Source organism: Psammomys obesus, unplaced genomic scaffold, assembly GCF_907164565.1.
Source record: "Psammomys obesus unplaced genomic scaffold, mPsaObe1.curated_primary_1811, whole genome shotgun sequence".
Classification (NCBI taxonomy): Eukaryota; Metazoa; Chordata; class Mammalia; order Rodentia; family Muridae; genus Psammomys; species Psammomys obesus.
The window spans coordinates 14,414,806-14,424,518 of record NW_026596147.1 but is presented as its reverse complement, the minus strand read 5'-3'; the positions used below and the strand labels follow the sequence as shown (position 1 = coordinate 14,424,518).

General features: G+C 38.0%; 1 pseudogene; it reads left to right on the top strand.

The window, feature by feature from the left end:
- The first annotated feature begins 6,429 nt into the window (after window positions 1–6,429).
- LOC129666539 (small nucleolar RNA SNORA48) lies at window positions 6,430–6,562 on the top strand (annotated as a pseudogene).
- The last annotated feature ends 3,151 nt before the right edge of the window (window positions 6,563–9,713 follow it).

The window sequence follows — 9,713 nt, the reverse complement described above, 5'->3', positions numbered from 1 at the left end:
AAGAAGAAGAAGAAGAAGAAGAAGAAGAAGAAGAAGAAGAAGAAGAAACACCCAATAGGAGTAGATGGCTGGAAAGAATCAAACTCAGGGCTAAAATCAATAAATTAGAATCAAAGAAATCAGTTCAAAGAATCAATAAAACCAAGAGCTGCTTTTTAAGAAAATCAACACAATAGACAAAACCTTAGCCAATCTAACTAAAAGGCAGAGAGACACTATCCAAATCAACAAAATCAGAAATGAAAAAGAAAACAGAATGACAGACACTGAGGAAATCCTAAGAATCTTTACATCCTAATTCAAAAACCTATATGCCACAGAATTTGACAACCTATTGAAATAGACAATTTTCTTGATAGATTACATTTGCGAAAGTTGAATCAAGATCAGGTAAATAAATTAAATAGTACTGTATCCCCTAAGAAAATTGTTGTCATCAAAAGTCTCCCACAAAAAAGCCCAGGACCAGATGGTTTCAGCCCAGAATTCTACCAGACCTTCAAAAAAGAGTTAATTTCAATACTCTTCAAACTATTCCACAAAATAGAAACATAAGAAACATTACCAACCTCATTCTATGAGGCCACAGTCACCTTGATATTTAAACTTCAAAAACACCCAACAAAGAAAGTTTCAGACTAATCTCTCTTATGAATATTGATTCAAAAATACTCAGTACAATACTCACAAACCAAATCCAAGTACACATCAAAGATATCATGTACCATGACCAAGTAGTCCTCATCCCAGGCATGCAGGGGTGGTTAGATATACAGCAATCCATCAATGTAATCCATCATATAAACAGACTGAAAGAAAGAAAGAAAAAAATTTATCTCCTTAGATGCTGAAAAAGCATTTGACAAAATACAACACCCATTCATGTTGAAATTTTTGGAGAGATCAGGGATACAAGGCACATGCCTAAACATAATGAAGGTGATAAACATCAAGCCTATAGCTAACATCAAACTAAATGGAGAGACACTGAAATTAATCTCACTGACATAGGGATCAAGGCAAGGCTTCCCATGCTTACCTTCCCTCTTTAACATAGTACTGGAAGTCCTAGCTAGAGCAAAAAGACAACTAAAGGAATTCAAGGGGATACAAATCAGAAAGGAAGAAGACAAAGTATTACTATTTACAGATGATAAGATAGTATACATGAATGACCCCCAAAATTCTACTAGAGAACTCCTGTAACTGATGAACACTTTCAGTAAAGTGGCTGGATACAAAATTAACTCAAAAAAAAAAAATCTGAAGCCCTTATGTATACAAAAGACAAACTGGCAGGGAAAGAAATTAGGGAAACAACACCCTTCGCACTAGCCACAAATAACATAAAGTATCTTGGTGTAACTCTAACTAAACAAGTGAAACACTTGTATTTTAAAAAGTCTCTGAAGAAAGAAATTGAAAAAGATATCAAAAGGAAAGATCTCTCATGCTCATGGATCGGTAGGGTTAACATAGTAAAAATGGCCATTCTAACAAAGCAATCTACAGATTTAATGGAATTGCCATAAAAATACCAACACAATTCTTTACAGAACTTGAAAGAACAATTCTCAACTTTGTATGGAAAAACAAAACAAAACAAAATAGCTAAAACAATCCTGTACAATAAAAGAAACTCTGGAGGTATCTCCATCACTAATCTCAAGTTGTATCATAGAGCAACAGTAATAAAACACAGAATGGTACTGGCATAGAAACAGACTTGTGGATCAATGGAATATAAACAAAGACCCAGAAATAAAACCACAATCCTATAGATATTTAATTTTTGACAAAGAAGCCAAAAATATATAATGGGAAAAAGATAGCATCTTCAACAATTGGTGTGGGTCTAACTGAATATCTACATGTAGAAAAAATGCATAGTTCCATAATTATCACCCTGCACAAAAATAAAGTCCAAATGGATCAAATATCTCAACATAAAACCAGACACAATAAACCTGCGGGGGGAAAAAATGTGGAAGCGCCGTGAATAACTTGGCACAGGAAACAACTTCTTGAACAGAATACCAACAGAACAGGCTCTAAAATCAACAATCAGTACATGGGACCTCATGAACTGAAAAGCCTTTGTAAAGCAAAAGACACTGTCATCAGGACAAAAGGACAACCTACAGACTGGGAAAAGTTCTTCACCAACCTTACATGTGACAGAGGGCTAATATATAGAATATACAAAGAACTCAAGAAATTAAACACTAACAATCCAAAGAATCCAATTTATAAATGGGATAAGGAGATAAACAGACAATTTTCAACAGAGGACTATAAAGTTGGTGCCCAGCCAGTGCTAAATCAGCTATGGAAATATGTAAGGATCCAGATGCCTAGAGTAATAGAAAAGTTGGGCCAAATAAGACCCAAGCAAATGCTTAATGAGAAATGGAACTAGTTGATATCTCATGTTATATTCTCTTCACTGGTCCAGGGACAGAGGAAACACAGGATAATGAATTCCAAGTTAAATCAATTATGTTGCTAATTATATATGTGACTTTGGATATATTCCCTTGCTTCTCTGTGCCTCCCTGTTGTCAAACAAAAATAAAAATTCTTCTTGTAAAGAAAGAAATAAATGCTCAAAACTCTTAGTCATCAGAAAAATGAAAATCAAAATGACTCTGAGATTCTACCTTATACCCATTAGATTGACTAAGAAAACTCAGGTGACAACACATGCTATGGAGGATGTGGACAAAGGGGAACCCTCTTCCATTGCTGGTGGGAATATAAACTTGTGCAAACACTTTGGAAACCAATCTGGCTCTTTCTCTGAAAACTGGAAATATACATCAAGACCCAGCTATACCACTCTTGGGCATATATGCAAAAGATGCTCAACCATACACTTGCTCAACTATGTTCACAGAAGCTTTATTCAAAATAGCCGGAATCTAGAAAGAGCCTAGATGTTCCTCAACCAAAGAATGGATACAGAAATTGTGGTACATTTACACATGTACTCAACTATTAAAAACAAAAAAAAAAATCATGAAATTTGCAGGCAAATGGTGTCAACTAGAAAAGATCATCCTGAGTGAGGTAATCCAGAAGCAGAAAGACACACATAAGAACACAGAAGTGGTATATACTTACTTATAAGTGGATATTAGCCATATAATACAGGATAAACAAATGAAAATCTACAGACCTAAAGAAGCTAGACAACAAGGACGACCCTAGGAAAGATGCTTAATTCTCATTCAGAAGGGAAAACAGGGTAGACACTAAAAGTGGTAGAAGAGAGGTAACAGACTGCAACCTACCACAAATGTCCTCTAAAAGATTCCAGCCAGCAGGGAATCAAAGCAGATGTAGAGACTCACAGACAAACTGGACAGTGCACAGGGTGTCTTATGGAAGAAGGGGGATATAGACTGAAGGGTGACTGGAGCTCTACAAAGTGGCCATCAGAGTCAAAAAAGCTGGGGCCTGGGTGGACTTCAGAGACTGATACATTAACCAAAGACCATGCATAAGAGGATCTACACCCCCTGCTCAAATGTAGTCCATAGACAGCTTAATCTCCAAGTGGGTCCCCTAGTAAGTGGAGAAGAGACAGTCTCTGACATGAACTTGGTTGCCTGTTCTTTGATCACTTCTCCTAAGTGGGGCAACCTAGCCAGGCCACTGAAGAAGAGAATCTAGGCAGTCCTTATTGTACCTGATAGGCTAGGGTCAAATAGTAGGAGAGAAAGACTTCCCCTATCAGTGGACTAGGAGACAGGTATAGAGGAGCAAGAGGGAGGGAGGGTGGGAAGGAGAGAGATGAGGGGGGGGGGGGTTAAGACCAGGATACAAAGTTAATAAATTGAAAATAATAATATGAAAAATATATACATATAATGTCTTTGTATGTATACATATATGCATCACAGATATTAGTGAAATGTATTTATTTGTATCATCACATTACAGGAGATTTAGAAAATGTAAAACTATTTATTCCCATCCCTTTTGTGCTTTTTTAAATGCAGCCTGTCTATTTGTCTGTTTGAAATTAGTGGAGTAGAAGTTGGTTAATATCTAATACAGGGTTATAATAGAGAGCTTAGGTTCACCTTTATTTTGTTGCACTTTTGCTTACCAACTGCCCTCTCAATTTCTTGTTCACAGACAAGAGTCATTGATTTGTAATAATTGCCATTAATTTGGGAGTCTGAGGGTTTGTTTTCTCATCTTCTTCAGAATAAGCAATGGCCTGTTATTAATGATGGCTTGCTGTTTTACACAGGTTAAATTTTCTTTTCTTCCAAAATATGGTAAGAGTAAAGTTGATTCCTAGCAATAAAAAAGGTTTATTTTTGGCTGAAATTTCTGGCAAGCAACATTAAACATTTCTTCAACCTATCATATTATTTTCTGGTTAGATTGTCAGACATAAATTAAATATAGCAACAAAATATGAAAGACCTATCTTAAATATGTGCAGAGATTCCCCCACTGTATTACTATCTCCAATTTCTATGCCAAATGTCAAAATGATATATCTCATTATGAGCTTCATCACTTGTTAAATGTCAGAAACATTAGAATCCAACAAATCTAGCCTTCTCTATTTAGAATTTATACTACCTATAAAACTAAATCCTTGATTTTTTTTAGTTTGTTTGAAATTAGTGTTTGGCTGAGAACTACTCTTCATTCAACATCAAGCACCTTCTTTGTGATCCAGAAATCTACAAAGTCACATTGCCAGCTGGAGTTCGGGCAGCCTGAGGACATGCTGAATTTGAGAAATAAGGTAAACTAAAGGTTAGTGTAGGGAGAAGGAAGCCCTGAGTGAGTGAAGTCTAGAGGAAATGTGTGCTGTTGACATGAGCACAGCCTCAGACCTATAGGAAGTTGGCAGAGCCTCTCCTTGCCCCTGGTGAAAGCCTTCTCTTCTGGTCCATCTGTGAATATTGACAGATTGTACAGAAAATATTCCCCACAGCTTCCCCTCCCCACAATACTTAAAGCCTAAAAGCTCCCATACAGGGAGTGCTCTTACTGATTAGTTAAACTTGTCTCTTTGGTCCAGCTATATTCATAGGCTCTGCCTCCTTGTTTATCTGTATGAAGTAGCCTAACATCCGTGTTCAGCTGTATGCAATAACCTTTATGTCTACCCCTATATAATAAACTCCCCCTAGCTTCTGAAAGTTTGCAATTTCTCCATGAGAGAACCCAGTTAAACTTACAATCCTAGATTTCCTGTATGTCTGTCTTCATTTCTTCTCTTCCTCCAGTCAGGTCAAAGTTTCTAGATGCTAAACAAAGACACACTAAGTGATAAAGTGGGGAGAGTAAATGCTCAATCATAAAATATATACTGAGAGGATGACCTTCACCAGTCAGCTGATCTGCAATGGCAGAATTTAATATAGAAAGAATATAGGAGACTTAGTCAATCACATATTTCTTCCACAAAAAAAAAAAAAAAAAAAAAAAAAGGATTTCACCTCAAAATCATTATATAAGAGCGCAGGGGAAAAACTTAGTTTAAACTATCAAAACACAACTTTCTTCTGTTATTTCAACAAAACTTAGTGAGCAACTTAATGTTGGCACTGTTTTCTATCAAATACTTCAACTAACTATATCATTCCCCCAAACAAACATTAATGAATTTTGATAATGTTGCTTCAAGGGAATCGTAGGGAAAAAATAGAGAAAGGAAAAGTTCAATTACAAAAAATGTGATGTTATCAATGAGATTGGGGCAGTTTTTTTGTGATTGACTTGGAAATAAAGATGAGGCCAAATATTTAATGATTTCTTTTTGTGTCCATGAAATTGATGCAAACACTAAACCACAGTGTCACTGATACAGTTATTTCAAACTATAGTATATATGGGATGTTTTTTCATAAGATTACTGTGTTGATTTGAATACTGTTGGGTAACTGTGTAGAAATGCTAAGTGTTTGCAAGGGCCCAGTCCTAGCTGAGATGCCACAAGCAATCAGTGGCTGCTAGGGGAAGGAGAACAAGCTTTCTACAGGACTGTGGCCGCAGTGAACACCCTATACCTCTGCACATACAGCAACATTACTTGGGCTCAATTATATGGGACAAAATGAAGAGAAGGAGGAGGAGAAGGAGAAGAAAAGAAGAACAAGGACAAAAAGAACAAACACAAGAGGAACAAACCAGAGAAGGAAGACATGAAGTTGGGATCAGGATTGGGAATATGACCCCAGAAAAGTTGGGAATAGAAAGTGAGGAATGTATGTGCTAAAACGCATTGAATTCATGTGTGAAATTCTCCAAGAACAAATAAATAAAATTAAAACAGTAAAATAAAATAAACAGAAAGTGCTGGGCTCACTAGAACTGTACCTGTCCTGTAGATTAAAAGCAAACTCCTACCTAAAATAAAAAAAAGAAAACCTTATATAGAATATGAACACACACCCCCAACCCTGCCAAAAGGCACAGAGACACCTTGTGGGGTGGTGGAGTTCTTATATTCATCAGGGGCAGCCCTTTGTTTATCCTAGCTTGATGCCTAGCTTGATGGCCATTGCCATTTTATGCTTAGGACTCATCAAATCAAATCAAATACAGGCAGTAGAGCTCAGGAGGAGGAAGACAATCCCTGTGGATTGCCACACCACCGACCTGCTCTCCAGCACATGGCAATATGAGCCCATAGAAACCCACTTGCTGCAACATCACATAGCACAGATATAGGATGTCATCCATGGAGGATCCACCAGCCACGTAGCCAGCCTGAAACTGGAGCCACAACAATGTGCGAGCATGTGGTGGTCAGATGGGAGGGAAAAAGAAGTTGAGCAGCTTGAGAAATATGAAGAGAGATTGTACTGGAGACTCAAGGACGGAGAGAAGCAGCCTGTTATGAGTGGCCAGCCCCATCGCTTGGGGCCCTGGTGAGGTCACAACCTGAGCTGCTACTAAGGGCCATGTCTGAGTCCATGGCTATGCAGCAGCAGGGGTTGGTGTCGATGTCCTTAGCTCATATGATCGCTAGAGAACGTGGGAATGTCTCTGGCTGGGGCAGCCGCCAGGGACGACAAGGATATTCAGGGGCTGTGCATAACTAGCACGTTCTCGAGAGGTGACCCCATCTCTCACCAGTGGCACTACTCCAGGCAGTGGGACCTGCCTCTTGCCCAGGCAGCACAGTGGAGCTGGTCCTGTCTGAGGTGTGGATGAGCCAGACCAGAGGGTGTGAGTGTGGCATAGCTGAACCGACCACTTGTTTGCCATGGGGTGGCTCAGACACAGAGGTGATGCCCCTGCCTCCCCCCCCCATCCCCTGACACCTCTGGTAGTAGGAAAAGCTGCCCACAGAGTCCTGAGCTCAGGAGAACTAGTCCTGCTCCTCATCAGCTACAGCACTCAGGTGAGCATTGCAGAGCTGGCCCTTGCAAAGTTGGAGAGCCAGAGCTTGGGAGAGCTTGGGAGAGCTTGCCCCAAAACCCATCTGCCTTAGATCCTGTGGGTGCAGTGGTTAAGGGTAGGAGGAGCGCCTTGCCCTCTTTCTCCTAACCACCTGCAGAAGTGGGGAGACCTGGCCCCAGGGTCGTGAAAGTGGGAGAGGTTGTTCTGCTCTCTCAGGCTGCACTCCAGAGAATGGGCTCTGCACCTTGCCTGGATGCTCCTTAAACCCACAATATCTCCAGAGAAACTAGGAGTGTTAATCACGCAAGATTGCCTTTCAAAGGCGAAAAATGAAAATTCTGTTCTTCTATCCAGAAAACCGAGTACTGGAAGTCATTAACAGCCTGGTGGCATCTGTTGGGCCAGGTCATATCAAGCTCCTCCAGCCAAGACAGCAGGTGGCTAGTAACCTAAATGACCCTTATAAGCCAGAGGCTCCCCAAGCTCCTTCAGCCTGGACCAGAGGTGGCTAAAAGCCTAAATGACTTCTATACTATCTGAATGAGGGAGACAGACCAAACCCTTAGAACCTTAAGCTAGTGAAAACAGCATATCTCTAGAGCCCAACTTCTTGGAAGAAATGACACATAACCCTGACTGAGTATGACATAATTACACCTCCTTGCACACTGGAGATTGGATTACACTAGGAAACTTTTCCCAATTATACTGGACTTAAATACATTAGGGGTAAAGCACCTGTTATTAGACTCTCCAAAGTTTAATCCAGGCTGATGAAATCAATCTGCACCAGGTTTTCATTCTTATCTCTTTGTGCAGCTCTCTTCCATGTATGACACCTGTGGGAACACCCTCGTATTCAAGTTGAAGAGGCTGGCATATATAAATGTTCAAAATTGGAACATTTTAAAACAGAAAGAGGTTAACAAGTTTAGAGCCAAAAAAAAAAAAATTGACCACATGGAATCAATAACAACTTAGAAGATAACAAAAGAAAGAGTTGGTGAACTTAATTATAAGCACAAAATTTACAGTGAAATAAACTCAGAGAAATGAAGTTAAAAAACAAGAATAAAACTTTAGATGTAAGTAGAACAACATTAAAATGTTAGAGTGTGTCACTGGAATCTCAAAATATCGAAGAAAAATATCAGGGCAGAAAAAGTTATTTGAATAATAATAGTCAAATCTTGAGAAATATGGAATCTTTCTTATTTTTCAAAATTTCAAATCTTTCAAAAATATGAAAATCTTTCCTATTTATCAATATTTCAAATCTCTCAATGAAATTTTTCATATTTTTCAAGGTTTGACTATTATTTCTTCAAATATTTTTTTCTGCCCTAATATTTTTCTTGGACATTTAAAGTTCTGATAATAATTACCTAAGTTACTAAACAAACATATGTTGACAAATTAAAAAAAGAAAAACATGTGTAATCTTAACTGTAACCAAAACAGAAAAACAAAGATACAGGAAATCGTTTTGAAAACAGAGAAAAATGACCTGCTAATGTAGATCACGAAGTACCCATCAATCATCCTGAGGGCCAACGTCAGTGCAATATTTTGAAATTATGAATGTAAAGAAGTGGCAAGTAAAATCTTTATACCCACCAAAAATGCTCTCCAGGGATGAAAGCGAAATAAGCACATTCTCAGAGCAACTAAGAGAGATGGTGCCAGAAGGTCTGCTTTACCAAAAATACTAAAGCAAAAATCTTTCAGTAGAAGAAAAATGTTAAGAGAATTTATCAAAGACAAGAGGCATCTTGAAAGCCACAAGAGAAAATAAATTCATCACTTACAAGAAAACTATCATCAGACTCAGTGGAATTCTTAGCAGAAACCTTAAAAGTCAGAAGGGAATTGAATGATGTATTCAGAATCCTGTCAACCAAGAATACTTTATCATCTTTCAATAATAAAAGGAAAAGACTTCCCTAGACAAACAAAAATTGAGCAAGTTCATCACTAGACCTGCCTTACAAGATGTGCTGAAGGGATTTCATCAAATTGAAATGAAAAGATACTAAATCACAACATGACAGCACATGAAAGCACAAATCTCGGTTGTAAAAGCAAACATACATACAGACACTGGATATTACAATCTAAGCTTAACGACAGGAATAGAAAGATCACAACCACAGGAAATTTGACATAGGTAAAATTAATATTGTTCAAAAATTATATAAAATAATGTTAGGGTGAGGTGTAGTGTGATTTGATTTAAATTGCTAAAAGCTTAAAAGTATTCAAGTACAAAATGTTTACTTTTTTGAAGTTTTATGGTAGAAAGTTCAATTAGTGACAGGAAGCATAGGCATTTT